Here is a 17,031-nt window from a genome sequence, read left to right on the forward strand (position 1 = left end):
TGTAAAACTAGTAGCCCAAGTTGCATAACCTGAACCGTTGAAATGTTATTTTACGTCTTCTTGGTCTGATTTAGATTTAAGCAAAATACCTGGCACAACCAACGTATTAGTAGAGTGAAACAAAAAGAAAAACCACATGAGTTTGAATCTGCTGATTCAGATATTTTATTTCTAAATGTGACAGGTTTACCACTCTGTGTAGAGCTGTAGTAGCTGGCACCACTTATTAAAGCAATACAGATTTTTTTATTCCTGCAGGAAATTGAAAGCCAGTTCTCCCCTAGAACATTGCTGAATTGCAAAATACTGAGACAAGCGTCGAGTCAAGGAGTGAACCTGGCTCATGTCATGCATGTTTAGGTCTTACACTGTAATAATCTAAGAATGCTGTGATGGATGATTATATACACACAAGTGCAAACACACATACATGATTTTAATGATGAACACCAGGCAGATGTACTAGGTAGGTAATGAGAATGTGAAGGGTATTATGGTATATTGGTTGTAAGTCTTCCTTATATGATTTCCCCAAAGGCAGAGTTTTAATAGCTCCTACATGTTACCCGTATGTGTGTGAGGAGAGGTGTGACTATAGATCTCAGGGTATTAAGAGAGTGCAGTTGAGTGGCTCTGTGCTGGGCAAGGCAGAGGCTGGAACAGCAGAAGCTTTTTTAGCTTTGGGGGTATATTTGCAAGATTTGCCTATGCACTCTGGGGGAAAAGACAAGCCAAATTGATTCTTTGAGCCATCAGCTGAACCATACTGAACATCTGAAGAGGAATCCACAAGAATAAAAGTACCCAACAGTTCTGGCTTCTCCTCCAAAGAAAAAAAAAAAAAAAGGGGGGGTGGGGGGCGGGAAGAGAGAGGAATCAGGGAAATCTATTAGCTTTGGGGAACTCACCTCAGATGAAAATGCCAGACTGAGAAGCTGAGATGAAAATGCCAGACTGAGAAGCTGTAGTGGAGAAGACAATTAAAAGTCTTTCTCTGGAGAAGAGGTATCTAGTGGTGATGAATGACTATACATTACCTAGGAAGAAAGGTCCACAGAGAAAAAAAACAGTGAAAGATGTTGAGTTCCCCCCAGTAGGGAATGGTCTGTATCAAGAAGCAGGGAGGTAAACCAACCGTGACTCAGATGTCATTATCTCTACAATGCCTTTTTTCTATACAAAAAAAGTTACTCTACAGTAACTGTGTTTTCTGTTGCTGACTCCTGGTCTGTAGCTCCTTACAGAACAAATCTCTTAAACTAGAGGCAGGGGGAAGGGGTCACTGTCACTCAAGGGACAGCAGCCCAGCACCCCTGCAGAGGCAGAGGGCTGGATGAGGTGAGGATGAGGCGAGGGATCGTGTGTGCCCTTCCTCCACCTGGATCCCCGACTGACCCATGAAATTGCATCGCCTTCCTCTTTTCACTGTGCACAGCTACCACTCCTGTCCCCCAGAATCTACTTCTTTATGGCACAATTCCTCTTCACTTGGTGCAAAGCGCCCCAGATTTCTCTCAGCCAACCTTGCCTTCAGATTCGACTGTAAAATCTTGTCAAGTTCAGAGTCAGTTAATTTCCCAGGCAACCCTCCTCCTCTTTTTTAAATACATGCATCGCATTTTCTGTTCTTCAGTCACACAGTATCAGGCTGTATTTGAAACATTAATCACCCTTGTTAATGCACATGAAATGTCTAATTTTGGTTAATACTGTGTTCTGGGAAAGAGAGACAGTCCTTTGTATTATTTGGTCTTTTGAAAATTTGCTTTTGCTGTTGTTTTCAAAGTACTAACACTGTATGTGATCCTGGAGGAGTTACTCCACTCAAACTAATTTGATTATTTTAAAGAGAAGGAAGAGGGTTTACAGGACCAAACTCCCAATTCTTATCAGTCAGATACAACAGCGGTTCAATAGGAACACAAAAACATGGCTTAGTTTTGCTCTCCAAGTTGTCACTATGTGAAGACATGCTAACAGATGATAATAGACATTATTATGATAAGAAGAGTTACTTGTCACACAATTTTAAACCAGCTCCAAGCAATATTGGAATGCAAATTTCAACAGCCAGTCTGTTGAATGAAGTCTCCTAAATCTGTATGTACTTACACTGCTGGCACATAGTGCCAAATTAACAAGGGAAACACCTACATCATCAGGAATAATTATATGTCTGAGCTATTACATCATCTAACATGTCTCTTTCTCTTCTTTGTCTCCCTGGTGGGAAACTGGAAGGGAAGAAGAATATTATACCTCTTGCTACTGGAAAACACAAAAAAGTTTCTGAAAATTCAGCTTTGTCTAAGATCTCTGTTCAGGACACTTAATTTTTGAACCAGTAAAGTTTCTCAGTATTGCTGTCACCACAGGTTCCATAGCAACCTTTGATTTTTAATTGGAATAAATTGTGAGTAGGTTTTATGAGAATTATTTTGAATCTTAAGTAGGGTGACCATAAATGTGTACAGACACAACTGTATTGAAGAACTTGGTTTGATTAGTCATTGGGTCCAACAGTCTTACGCTTGAAGGCAATGAAAAGGGTTTTCCATTGATCTACTCTAAATAGGAATCCAGAGTAAGTTTTTTTCTGTGCAGACTGTGCTGCACTGTTATGAGGATGGCAGCAAGAAATAACTTTCTAGCAGAGTGGGATACATGAAGGCCAAGTCTGGCAAAATAAATGAAAAGTTGTAGAAGACAATGAAATCCCAGGAAGGGAAAGGACATGACTATTGAGAGCTAAATGGATAGGCTGCAAATGGAAACTGTCCGAAAATCACAAGTGATATGACAGAGGACAACTGAGCTTTTGTCCTCTCCTGGAACACAGAGCTTTTCTAGTAATTCTTGCTGAATTGAGTCTGAGGTTCAGATGAAGAGATGAAGGGCGCTCAGCACACAAGAACTGCAGGGAGCGGCTGGCATCTACAGTGCTAGTGGCTCGTTTGTCCTGGCTCCAACCAGGAGCAAACTGAGTTCTGGCTAATATGTACAGCTTCCTCCAAGCGGCTTGTTGGCTCTGAGCAGGAGGACGTGAAAGAGATTAATACTCAGAGAGTTTCACTTGTGTCTGAGGTGTCTGTCTGTGTTACATCTTTCCCCTGTATCTGAGAGTCAGTTGGAAAGTGTCTGACCTGTGGGTGTAATGGAGTCTGTGGGACCATTGCTGCTGCCCTCAAGGCAAGACTGATCTCATCCTGGATTTTTTATAGACAGTCAGAATGTCATGTTGGCATTTCTGCATTTTTTTGTATTTCTTTTTGTAATGCAAATGCTTTGTGCTCCCTGAAAACGTACGCAATTTAATTATTTATGTTAAAAAAATTCAAGAGCAGTTTAACTACACTATAACCTGGCTTTGCTTATACACAGGGCTCACCTGCTCCTGGCAACCAGCACTCCTATTTTGGAGGCCAACTTTCCCACTGCTGTGTGCACAGGTAGCATCAAGTAAGAGTTAATTTGGTGTGCGAGAACCAGCTGTCCCATATAAAGGCAGCTCATTTCTTTCATTCACCCAAACCATCCTATTGGGCTAGGCCATTGAACTCAGGCTGAAAGTGACCTTGATTTGCCTACTAGGCATCATCTGCATCCTGTTAGGTTTAATAAGTAAGTAATTCATTCTTTATCTCGGTCAGCTTTCTCCATCTGTTTTCCTGATTAAATTAAGGAGTAGAGATTTTCATTCCAGTGTTTCTATTTTACTTGTATTCTATGGCTCTAGATTAAACTTTCTAGCACTGCTTACATATTCTGAAGTTCTCTTTCATATGTCCTCCATTTCGTAGGATGAGAATATAAAGAAGGCTTTTATACACGTGGGACAGCAGAAAATAAGTCTGTTGTGATGTTCAAAGTTCAGATGTTCAACAGCTCACCCAACTACCCACTTGAGACAGGACAGATCCATTGCAGCAGGTGCTGAGCTTAAGCCACATATTTTGTCAGATGTTTCCTTCTTTCTAATGAAGGAAACTTCTTTGCAAAAGCTCTTGGATGCATTTTTACCATGCTTAGCATTTCTGTGAGGAGGAGTGTACTTCCTTAGTCTCATGTATTTTTAATTAGCTCTTAATTATGGTAATTTCATGTTCTGCTTGCATGTGGAAGAACTGAAGCTAAGAGCTTCAAATGAACCAGGATCTGTCCCTGCATTAATACCGTTGCAGAGACTGAATTACAGGCAGAATGCTTTTTCTAAGAACTAGATAATGTTGTCTCTGGGCAAACCTCATGAGTAAAATGGTTCAGCCAGTTAACGGACTAAATAAACCAGATAACAATAATAATGATTATGATAATAATGACATCAATAACAATAACGAAGATGATGGTGATAGGTTGCTCCAACTAGAAAAATAAAATCCATGCAAAAGTTTTAAAGACAGATCTTGTACAGAAACCTTGTTTAAAAATAAGTTCCTGTCTGAAACCATCAGTTTGGGAATTGGATAACTAATGGGAAGAGTTTGGCTGCTTATGATACTGCAAAATTCATGTTTGAAAGTTGGCTTCTATAAATTACTGGGTTTCTTCAAAGCCCTGTCACAGACTCAGATTGACTCAGAGCTGAAAAAAATTTCTTTTTGTCTTTGTCCCTTGTTGTCCTTGCTTATGACAAGGGTCAGCATTTTAGAGTACTTTGGAACTGTTTGAAGTAAGCTATTGCCTTGTTCCAGTGTGTTAATCAGGACCTTGTAATTAAAAGAAACCTCCCAACAATGAACCAAGGGCTCCGTGGCTCCTTGGCCTGCTGGGTGGTTTGTTGCTGTGTTGTTAAAGTATTTTTAGGTTGCTGATGGAACAGCTTAGCTATCCAGGAAGAAAATAGCCAAGTTGGCTAAATGCCTTCGTTACACACTTGTATAACACAGTAGAGAAAAGGTTAACAAGGAACTTGATGCTTCCTGGTGCACTGGCTGCTGAGAGAAACAGTGGATTTTGGGGAACTGGTGGCATTCATCACTAGGGCTCTGACCTTCCAGGTTCTAAAAATGTTTGAGTGAATTAAATATATTATTTAAAACCTGAGCAACAGCATAAAATATAAGTAGCATGTGGCAAGGCTAGAAAAAAAAGATCAAGAACAGCACTCTTTTACGGAATTAATTACTTAGTCATGCTTTCTGTATTACAGTCATCGAGATTGTAAAAACCCAGGAAACCCTTCCTAACAGTACAAGAAGCAAATATGACCATCACTTAAATATTTGGAGAAGAGTCCAGGAACCTAACTTGCATATCTGGCTATATGTCCTCTTGACAAATGTGCTCCCCTTTCTCCTGGAAGCCCATCCTTCCTGTTATTTCACCTTTCAACACATGTGTCTGTAAGGCTTGAGGCACCCAGCTCTTGGCACCCTCCGGCAAGACTAGGTTTTCAGACACAGCATCACCTGGGCAGTAGATTAAAATCAAACCAAAGGGAATACATTTCTCCCAGGGTACCAATTAATTATGGGAATTCAGTGAAAGATGAAAGTCAAAGATTTAATGAAAATATAAATAAAGCAGGAAAATTCATGGAAGAATGCCCCAATGGAATTAGAAAATAGTGTATTCTGCTTGCAGCCTCTGATTTAGGAAGACTCTAAACTTCAGGTTGCCAGAAGATGGGAAAGTAAAATAGAGGGAAATTTTTTCTGTATTCGGCCTGTTTCTTGTTCCTCCTTAAGCCACTTGGAGACAAGAGAGTTGGTTAGATGGCTTTTTGGTCCGATCTAATGCAGCAGGTCCTACCTAACAACTTTCTCTTGAGAATGAGATTCAGAAATCTGGCTCAGAATCTTGTCCTGGATCTTTCACTGTTTATTTCCAGTGTATCTGGTTTTATTTTAAATTTTGACATCTCATCTAGTATCCTTTAAAATAGACATATTTCTTGCATTTTATCAGCTGCACTTTAATGTCAGTATTAGAAACTCCCTTAGTCACCACTGATAGTACTGAAGAGATAACGTCCTTGATGAAGGTTTTACAGTCTACCTTATGAAACAGGGTCTTATTATTGAAGAATACACATAAACAGGTTTTGCTTTTATGGATGTAATCTGTTGTGTGTTTTCTGCATGACTGCATGAGAAAGAGGCAGAGTGAAAATTGTAGGACCTTTCTCATCTTGTGGCAAAGAAATCAGACTTTTGGGGCAAAGGACAGCGGTGTTGTAGCAGTACGAAAGCAGTATCACTCCCAAGTCCTACAGAGAGTATTCTGTGCTGAGGACTCAGTACATTGGTTTAGCTTAGCAGCATATTCAGCTCTTGGGCTGAGGAATTAATCTTCTCAAAGGCTTTAAAATATTGTTAAAAATAAACCAGGATCACTTAAAACATCTTTTCAGGTGGTGATTGTTAATCTCCTCACCTCTGCATCTAGTGTCCAGGCCTAATTGCCTTGTATGACCCGGTGATGAATTGGTTTTATGAATGGTGCTGTGCCTGGATTACTTTGCAATTGCTAACCTAAATATTTGCAGGGAGGATTACAGGGCCTGCTTTGTATTATGTGGAGTTGTTAAGACTGAGGTGCCTTAATGTAACTGATACAGCAACATGCAGACGTGCCTACTTTTTCCTTCTTTTTTCAGTTTCTTTCTTGTTTTTCTGTGCTCTGACTACAGTAAAAGATTTGGCATGAACCGATGGTAAATGAACTGTTATTTAATTTTTCTGTATTTTCAATTCAGTCTGAGCTAATGAAAAGTAGTGGATGAACATCCCTGAAAGCCAACTCCTTTATTTACAGAACATATACAGCATGTGAATCGTGTTGTTTTATTAACATGCCTAAACCCAGATCACCAGTACGAGCATATTACTCCTACCAGTGTGTTTAGTGTCCAAGCTTTCTTAAGCCTTCTTTGCTTTGGTTGAGACTGCTGGCAGTGGTTGTAAAAAGTAATGGTAGTTTCCAGAGAATGAATGGCTCTCTGAAAATGTAACAGATTTCCAACTAGCAGCAATCAAGGGCAGCAGTTTTGCAGCCACCATGATCTTCACCAGATGCTAAACCAAGACATGATTGAAATGTCATCATGGGGAACTTAAGTCATTCCCATATCTGCCAGAGGGACAACACAGAAGGGCACAAGCCATTCAGGAGGTTTCTGGAGTGCACTGAGGATAACTTCATAACACTGGTGACCAAGAAGCCAGGGAGGAAAGGCACACAGCTGGGCCTCCTTATGCTTACAAACAAGAAGGGTCTGGTTGAGGATGTGAAGGCTGGGAGCAGCTTTGGCTGCACTGACAAGTAGTGATGGAGTACAAGATCCTGAGAGGAGGAAACAGGACAAATAGTATGGCCTTCAAGAGAGAAGACTTTGGCCTCTTCAGGAATCCTCTTGGAAGAGTCCCATAGGAGAACATCCTGGAGAGAAGGGAGCTGGTTGACTTTCAAGAATCACCTCTTCCTCCAAGCTCAAGAATGGCCCAGTCCAACAAGCAGGCAATCAAGCAAAGATGGCAGGAGGCCTGCATGGATGAACAAGGAGCTCCTGACAGAACTCAGACTTCAAATGGGGGCATACAAGAGTGTATTTGTTTTGCACACATGCTTTTGGCAGTGCAGGGCTGCAGGGTGGCCTGTGTGAAGAAGGCTGGGACTGCCCCATGCCAGACACAGGCAGTTCCAGCTGGCTCCAGAATGGACCCACTGCAGGACACAGCTGAGCCCATCAGGGAAGCTGGTGGTCCCCCTGGGAAACATATTTAAGAAAGGAACAAAACACTGCCGAGACAGTGAGGAGTGAAGAAAAAAAAGTGTGAAAAACAGCCCCATGAGCACCAAGGTCAGAGAAGGAGCTGGGGGAGGTGGTGCTCTAAGTGCCAGGGCAGACATTCCTCTGCCGCCCAAGGACAGACCGTGATGGAGTAGGTATTCACACTGCAGGCCATGAAGAGGACCATCCCGGAACAAGTGGATATTTCCTGAAGGAACTGCAGCCCTTTGAGAGCTCACACAGAAGTAGGTTCTCCTACGAGGAACTGCACCCCATGGAGGAACCATGCTGGAGCAGGCTGACCCTGAAGAACTGAAGCCCATGGAGAGGACCCATGTTGGAAGAGCTCTTGAAGGACTGCAGCCCATGGAAAGGAGCCACTCTGGAGCAGGGAAAAAGTGTGAGGAGGAAGAAGCAGCAGAAACCAACGGCAGTGGACTGTCCAGAACTGACCACAAATCCCCCATTCACCTGCAGCACTTGGGCACAGTGGGGTAGAAGAGTGGGGAATGAAGTTGAGCCAGGAAAAAAGGGATGGGTGGGGAGAAGGTGGTGTTTGACTTTTTTTCTCACTATCCAAACTTATTTTAATTGGAATAAATTTAATTAATTTTCCCCAAGTGTAGTCTGTTTTGCCCATGACAGTAATTGGTAAGTGATCTCCTTGTCTTTACCTTGACCTATGAGCTTTTCCATCTTATTTTCTCCCCCTGTCTTAAGAAGAGGTAGTGAGAGAGTGGCTGGGTGGGTATCTGGCAGCCAGTCAAGGTCAACCTACCACCAAGAGGTAGAAGCAGGGGCAGGTGACCCAGGAGGAAGGCACAGATACTGTCCAAGCATGCAGGGCTGGAGTTAGCAAAGGCAAAGCTCACTGGGAGTTGAATCTGGTGAGGGTCATAAAGGACAACAAAGAAGTGTATCAGCAGTAAAAGGAAGACCAGAGAAAATGTGGGCTCACAGCTGAATATGGCAGGAGACCTGGAGACAAAAGACATGGAGAAGGCTGAGGCACTCAGTGCCTTCTTCACCTCAGTCTTTACTGGTAATCCCAGCCTTCAGCAATCCCAGGCCCTGAGTGGGAACACATGGAGAAAGGAAGACTTATCCTCAGTAAGGATCTGTTCAGGGAACATTTACATAAAACTGAATGCACAGGTCCATGGGACTCTAGGGATGCACCTATGAGAGCTGAGGGAGCTGGCTGATGTCATTGCAAGGCCAGTCATGATGATCTTTGAAAGGTGGTGGTGACTGGGGAAGGTTTCTGAGGACTGGAAGAAAGTAAATGTTACTCCTGCCTTCAAGAAAGGCAACAAGGAGGATCTGGGGAAGTACAGGCTAATCAGTCTCAGCTCAGTCCCCAGGAAGGAGATGGACCAAATCTTCCTGGAGGCCATTTCCAAACATATGAAGGACAAGAAAGTGATTTGGAGTAGTCAGCCTGGATTTATGAAGGGGGAATCATGCCTGATCAACTTGACAGCCTTCTACAGCAAAATGACCAGCTCAGTGGACAAGGGGAGAGCAATGGATTTTAGCAAGACTTTTGACACTGTCTCTGATAACATGTTTATAGGCAAACTGAAGTATGGACTAGGTAAGTGGATAGGTGCATTTAAAACTGGCTGAAGTGCTGCATTCTAAGACTTGCAATCAACAGCATGAAGTCCATCTGGAAGCCAGTCACCAGTGGTATACCTCGGCCATCAGTACTGGGGCCAGTACTGTTTGGTATCTTCAGTAGTGACCTGGATGATGGGACAGAGTGCACCCTCAGCAAGTTTGCAGGGGATGCAAAACTGGGAGGAGTACCTGATACACCAACTAGAGCATCTGACATATGATGAGAGACTGAGAGAGCTGGGACCAGTTATCCTGAAGAGAATGCTCAGGGGATCTTATTAATGTGTATAAGTACCTGATGGGAAAGAAGGGGTAAAGAGGATGGAACCAAACTCTTCTCAGTGGTATCCAGTAAAAAGACAAGAGGCAATGGGCACAAACTGAAATACAGGAAATTTCATTTAAGCAGAAGAATAAATGTTTTCTATGGTGAGAGTGGTCAAACACTGGTGCAGGCTGCCCAGAGAGGCTATGGAGTCTGCATCACTGGAGACCCCAAAAAACTCTTTTCAAAACCTGACAGGACATGGCTCTGAGCAGCCTGCTCTAGCTGACTCTGCTTTTAGCAGGGGTTAGACTAGATGATCTCCAGAGGTGCCTTCCAACCTCAACCCTTCTGCAAGGGAGCTTGGACTGCATGATCTCTAGAGGTACCTTCCAACCTCAATCCAGCCCTCTATTCTGTGAATAGCGGGTACTCGCATCTAAGATACAACTCTGCTAGACCCCACCCAATTGGACACTTGTCCAGTTTCTGGGCTGAGATCTCAATAAGTCAGATATTTGTATTTCACTTGGTAGTGATTTGAAACCTCTTTGTCACATTTGCAGATGGTAAAAATTGTTTTGGGACTAGGAAGTCATTTTCCATTGAGATACATTTGCTCTATTTCTGCTTTGACATGTTTAGGTAACATTAGTCCCTCACTCCCACTGATTTTGGAAAAATATGTGTTCATAGTTTATAGCACAAACCTGGATACAACAGCATAGAATGAAAGCAGCAGAGTGAAGCATTACACTTCTAGAAATGAGGTCATTAGGCCTGGATAGTCTAATTTACTGGTAATTTTGATTCAGATTATTCTGACTGGTTGGTTACTGACCTTCCACAGGTTTCTCTTGCTGTTTTGGTTGCTTCTGTTCTAATAAATTCCTGAGATTTGCATTAAATAATTTTTTTTATACAGGTTTGCTCTGTTGATTGTCCTTTGTTCTGAAGATTATTCTCCACAATATTCTACACCAAAACCTAAACATTGCTTCTGTATTTTGACTAATTCACATGTTGGATGTCAGCATCTCAAATTATCAGTTCAAAATCTGAAATGCTCAAAATTTAAAGGCAATTTCTGAAAAAAAAATTGAAAATATTATAACAGGCTTCATACACACAAAAGGTTTAACTTACTCAAGTTTGTAAAGTACTTGGAGATTCTGAGATTGTAGATAAATTCACATACAAATATAATGATCTATTGCCCTCTAAGAAGGAACCTCATCAAGATCCTTCAGTTACTGAATTGCCAAAACTGACCTGGACTTTGGTGCTAGTCTTGCCAGAAAGTTAAGCATCATATAGCTCTTTAAACTTTGGCCTGTTTTCTACAACAGCATTTGATATCCTAAGCAGAAGCAAAGTTTCATGGACAGGAATACCAGAAACTGCAAGAAAAGACATTTATCACATTTCTGTCTCTGTTATTTTTAATTTTACTGTGTGATCTGAATCCAAATCCTTGACTTTGCACTTGTGAAGCACCGGGAGATAGACTTGTGACAGGTAGTAGTATCTGCATTTCAGTTCTAAAATTTCAAACCACAAAGCAAGGTGTGTATTTTCTTAACTTCCTCCCCACCCCAGGACCATGATCAAAATCAACGTTCATATGGCAACATCCTAGATGAGCACCCTGGTGAGTGATTTCAGACTAAGAAAATTACTTGAGCTGAGCCTTTATGGCAACCTGTACTGAAAGCTATAAAGAAGCAGAGGAAAGTCCCCTGAACTTTAGCAGACCTTGTATCTAACTCAGGAGGCTTGAAATGGTAAAAGCCCAGCCTTGCATGACAGGAGCACAGCTGTGAGGAGCTTGCTTCCTCCTTTTCACTGAAGGCTTTGAGTGTAAGTCAAATATTATGAAGTTCTGTCTTTATACTCTCGTATGGTTAATATCCCTGGTACCAAGATTCCAGCAGAGCTTTCAGCTAAAATTAATGTAACTAATAATTAGGAAGTCAATAATATCTGAATTTCAAATTATTGCATGAGACATATATGAAGCCTCATACTTCATTATAAATTATTAATTAGGTTTTGAAAATTATCTTGGATATGTAAATCTATTATTAAGGAAATCTGCTGGCATTTCTACTTTCAAGAAATGAATGTAATATTGCCATTAAAAATTCTCCTTGTGATTATTCACAGAATAATTCCAAGAAATGTAAGACAGAAATTAATTTATCTTTGGATTAGTGTTCTCTTGCATACACAATTGCAGTTATACTCCACATCTTGCTACTCTAATTCAGAAAAAAATGCAGTTGGAAGTTGTTATTTCTGGGGGATGGGGGGTGGGGGTGGAGAGAAGATCAAATCGCATTCTAGCAGATCTTCTGTTATATGTTACCTTGTCTACTGTATAGGGGTATACAGCAGGGCGCTGTACAGGCCCTTCTGACTGGAGAGCACAAAGCCAGGGGCATTCTACATTTCTGTATGTGATGCCAGGCTCTCAGGGTAAGTGTGGGTCTCTAGGAGAGGGCAGTTACTCCCTCTACTAGTACGCCAGCTAGCAAAAGCAAGGAAGCACCAGTCCCACCTTTCTGGCAGGCGTGTGTCTGGTGTTCGGCGCTGTGCTGTTCTGCCGCTGGGATCACTCGGCTCCCCACCTGCAGTGCCTTCTGCACGCCCGGTGACTTTCCTGTGGTGCTTTGCAGCTCTCAAAGATGTAATTATGCCTTTGATTTCTGCCTCTTTCATTTGTTACAGTAAATGACCAGGTATGATTTTGGCGTTTGGTTCTGCTGCTGACACCTGCAAATACTAGAGCTGGGTGGTAAAGTTTTGAGGTTTGTTGTTATTTTCATTTTTGCAGATATGGATTTAACATGTGCCAGTCTGGGTCATCAATTTTGTCCATGCTGTCAGGTGCAGCTTGATCAGGGTAAATTCCAGCTGATAATAACCAGCTCACAGTTTGCACAATATTTAACGAGAAGTCTTTGCTTGCAACTTTAGGTTATTTTGCCTTGGCTGCTTTATTTTACTTTCACCAGAACTTTCCCCAAACCTTTGCTTTTGTATGGTAAATATGTAGGAATGCTGCATATGAGACTGTTCAGCACAAAGATTTTAACGAAATGCTCCTGTAAATATGCTTCCTTCTCTGTTGTTACAGTTATTTTAAGTGTATGTTTAACTTGCTGATTTCACACACTGCTGTGCAGCTGTTTGTTATATATTAACTAAGACTCAGTCCCGCAAAGTACCAACTGCTTCTGGATCACGCTGAGTCGCTTTCCCTCCCAGCAGTGTTTAAGGGCTTACAGGGTGCTCAGCACCTCGCAAGACTGAGCCCCGAATCCAGGCAACAACAGGCTCTTTCAAAAACCAAACAGGTTTTCTGGAACAAGGTTCGTACTGTAACTGGGCAATATTTTGTGCAATGGATTTTCTTTGATTAAATCTTATCCAGAACAACAAATCTTGTAGTTAATGGCTGCTGGAAGACATAAACATTTAGGTATATACGGTGGTAACTAATTACATGTTACAATTATAGCTTTATTAGTTGTTCCAGTTAAGTGCAAAACCGTGACTGAGACTAATGTTTAATCTTTCGTGTGTTGGCTGCAGTGTGTTTTGCCTCTCTGTTAAAGGTTTTTAGAGTTGCGGATAATCTGTGCAGTTCATCTAGCAAAGCCATTTGGGCATTATTCATCACTGAGCTTAGGCACTACGGCTTTCTGCACTGTGACTTCAAGGGGATCCCACCAGCCATGGCACTGGGGGGCAGATTCCCTGGCATTACTCCAGCTTTCTGGAGCCCCCTGGGCAGAAGCCCACCCAGCCAGAGCCGAGCCGCTGGTGGCTGCCTGCGTTGGTGCCTGGTGACTGATGGCACTGGGCTAGAGCACCATCCGCCACCGTGGGTCAGGCATTTTGAAAGGTAGGCTTTACCAAAGGGTACTAAGCTGATCCGTTGCCTACGTTTTGGGAAGCCAGGAGAAATATTTAGTGGCCAAATGTATCTTAATGAGACCAAGATGTGGTGTGGCCTGTGCAAACCACAGAGTTAATTATTACTCTTTCTCTGAAACTCGTTTTGGGAGAAAAGTGTGGCATTGGTCTGTGTTGTAAATTCAGATGTACCTGGCACAGAAGTGTTGTAACATACTGTTTCTAATAAGTTAATCTTGCTGGTTTGCATGCAGATAAAGACCATTATGATCTTCCATTGTTTGCAAGGAAAAAGACAGGACCTGAAACCTTGAAGTAATAGGGTTTAATTCCATCCACAAACAAAGAAAATGACTTCCAAAAAGGCAGCCCTTGCTTTCCCTGTTCAACATCGTGCCACGCTAGGTAAGCAAGGAGACACCCTTTATTTTTGGCCCTGGTATCACCCGCACACAGTGGTCATTAGGAACTAAACTAAACCTGAGTCTTGCTTTCTGACTATACTTAAGATTGGCCAAGGACCAAGGCACAGTTCTGTCCTAGGGACTGCTGGAGGAATCTCACTCTAATTCAAATACACCTGTGTGTTAATATCTTTTCAAAATAAGTGATCACACTGTTGGCTGTTGCCCTTACTCCCCCAATTTAACTATTAGTTGTGTACACATTTGTGTGTGGATTATCTCATGAGATCAGTGTGATTTTAAGCACACAATAGTAGAGAATCACATACATAAAATGTTTGCAAGATCACAGCTCTGGCGGTGTACTCTAACAAACCAGGGTGTGAAATTGGTATGTAAGTAGACTGAGGATTAAGCAACTTGCTGACTGCCGGTTTCCTCGGAGTAATGGTCAAGTTGGCTGCTGTGCTTTTGTGGGGAATAAGCGAAAAAACCCAAACAAAACTGAGCTTTGAGGAGTCTTTAGGAAATTAGAGACGTTTCTGTGTAGCTTTAAGCACTGTTAGCTAAGCTGGCAACACTAAGAAGTTAAGAGTTGTTTACCCATTAAAAGCAAGTGGGGAAATAGGTAGAAGTTTAAGGGAACAAAAGCAGACTTCTGATGCCAGTGAAGTATTTTCCAAAACCTTCAGCATAGGATGAAGGAACCACGTGATCCCCTGTAAGAATATTGCAGCAGAAATTAGTCACAAGTACTCAGTATCCTCCCTGGGAAAACAGCTCTGGGTTTAAGGGAAATGAGCCTGGGGTTGGTTGTATGCTAATTGCTTCTCATTACTATGTGTTAGCAAAGCTGTTTAATACTTGCTGTAAAGCCTGGATTTCACTCTCCTCTCATTTAATACCAGGTTAAATCTGGATTAATAAGGTCTCAAAAGCTTAGAGGTTCCAGTAAAATGAGATTTGGTTAAAAATTACATGTTTGTTTCCGCTAGTAACAGTGTTGCAGCTTTGGTGCCCTAAGCAATGGAGAAGTAAGACTGGTGAGAAAACACAACACACTTCGTTAGGATGTTGAATGATTTAGTAGAAGTTGCTGAGTCTTACTGCAAACCTTAGGAAGGGTTTATGTCTCCAGAGAGCCTGAACTCTGTCTGTCTCCCTTTTCTTAGACTTTGGAACAATGAAAAATGCAGTAGTCAATTTCGAATAATTTCCAAGTGTTTGTATAATCTATTTTCCTCAAGTGTTGAAAAATCAAAATGTGGAATATTGTCTTTGGAGCAGGATGGCTGTTACTTCAGTGCTTCACAGGCAGCAATATCTGTGATTCTGAGAGCTGAACACTGAATGGGAGCTGTTTATCAGCTGAACTATAGTAGGATTTCTGATAAATTAAGCATCTTCTCTTGGCCCAGGATGGTGGAATACAAAGCTGATGCCAGTCAGCTGAAACTGGCATGGTATAAAGGTGCACCTCTGACCCTGTGGTTAAAACAATTATTCTGGAAAGTATTTGTGGCTCTTGAGGACTTTCAGAGTTAAAGCTTTCATGTACATCTTGTCCCTGCTAGGAAAATTACCAGATGCTGACAGGGGGTGTCACCAGTGGCTCAGCTGAACATATGCTGCATATGGCTTGGCTGCAAGTGCCGGACAAGGAGGCCCTGTTCCCTGCTGCTGCAGAGACTGGTGAAAACAGGTTTTAAACCAACTGATTTCAGCACAATACTAAACGTTAGCCTCTATGCAGTGTTCATCCTACCAATGAGACTGAATAACTGTTCAAGCATAGGTCTGCCAAAATTTTTGGTGCATCAGTGAAGAGATAGGTGGCACCTTTACCGAGTTATTTTATAAATGGCTTGTGCTGAGGTACACAGCGATCTCGATATCCTTGCATTGAGGCTGTATTTGTGTTATTTTGTGGTGAGGCTGGAATTGAAACTGAGTCAGAAACTGAATGCAAAGCAGATTAAAATCTCTATCTTAACGGTTGATTTTAATCTCTGAATTTGACACAACAGTGCTTTGTATAAAATTCAGTTCACTGTTTTCTGGAGAAAGCATTTTCCTGCTTTTCCAGAGAACACACTTTAAAATAATCCCTCTTTGGGATGTTGCCGCAGAATTTTGTGTTTGTTTGTGTCTTTATTGCGAACCCGCTACAGGCAGCCACCCAGCACCACCAGCTGCACACCCGCCTCACACCCACTTGTCCTGGCACCCTATGGCTTTGAAACAACACACGGGGAATAAGCTGAGGGCAATGGCATGTTTTGCCAGCCCTTTCCAATTCACAGCACTCCTGGGCAGCTCCTGGGGCAAATTTTGAGTCTGGAGCCATTCCAGGAGTCCTGTTGCTTGTGGAAGGAGTTTCCACTCGCCTTCCTGCGCTTCCCTCCCTGCCGTTGGATGCTAACTTCCACCTTCTGCCCTGCAACAGCTCGGGTGCAGCCGGGGGAGCTGGTTCAGCTCACAGCCTGGCAGGAGAAAGCAGAAGGCATGTCCAGCATCTCTCCCTTTAGGTGGTGGCATGCTTTTAGACTGGCTGGAGCCATCACTTCTACCTTCATCTGAAGAGACCAGCTAGATTGAAGGATACGATGTGAACAGGAGCAGGTGGTCTATGGCGGAGGGCGGGGGGAGCAACAGCGTCTCTGGCTCAGTGTGTAGTAACAGGAGAGAGCAAAGCAGCCGTTACTGTCCTGGCACAGAAACAGAAAGTTTGCTGAATTATGTTGTGAAAAGGGAGAGGCGGGAAGAGATCTGACTCAGGTATTTAGCATTGCTTGGACAAAAGACAGTTCTAGGACAGAATTGCTGCAAACTGCAAAAATTGCTGTGCAAACTTTGATATTGGAGCTGGAAACATGGCTTGCATCTCCAGCTTAGTATTTTAATTCTGTACCCCAGCATCTTGAGGTAATGGCTTCTAAGGTTTTTCTCAGTTTTTCTTAACCTGAAGTTTAACAAGGTCTTTTTAAAAGGGACAGTGTCACTGACGGGAGCTGAAGCGTCCATTCTGCTGTTTGCAATGTTTAGGTAAAGACAGCTGACCAACATATATTAACTTTTGTAGTGCG

General features: G+C 42.3%; 1 protein-coding gene across 3 annotated transcripts in view; it reads left to right on the forward strand.

Annotated features, from left to right (window-relative positions):
- Positions 1-17,031, forward strand: part of SPATA13 (spermatogenesis associated 13) — a 161,915-nt gene that overhangs the window by 86,687 nt on the left and 58,197 nt on the right. Inside the window, exon 1 of one of the 3 annotated variants that reach the window (XM_040583448.1) lies at positions 12,859-12,994. The exons of the other annotated variants lie outside the window; for them this stretch is intronic. The gene's annotated coding sequence lies outside the window, so the exon portion shown is untranslated. Of the gene's footprint in view, positions 1-12,858; positions 12,995-17,031 lie in introns of those variants that run through there. 3 annotated transcript variants of the gene reach the window in all.

Source organism: Falco naumanni, chromosome 2, assembly GCF_017639655.2.
Source record: "Falco naumanni isolate bFalNau1 chromosome 2, bFalNau1.pat, whole genome shotgun sequence".
NCBI lineage: Eukaryota > Metazoa > Chordata > Aves > Falconiformes > Falconidae > Falco > Falco naumanni.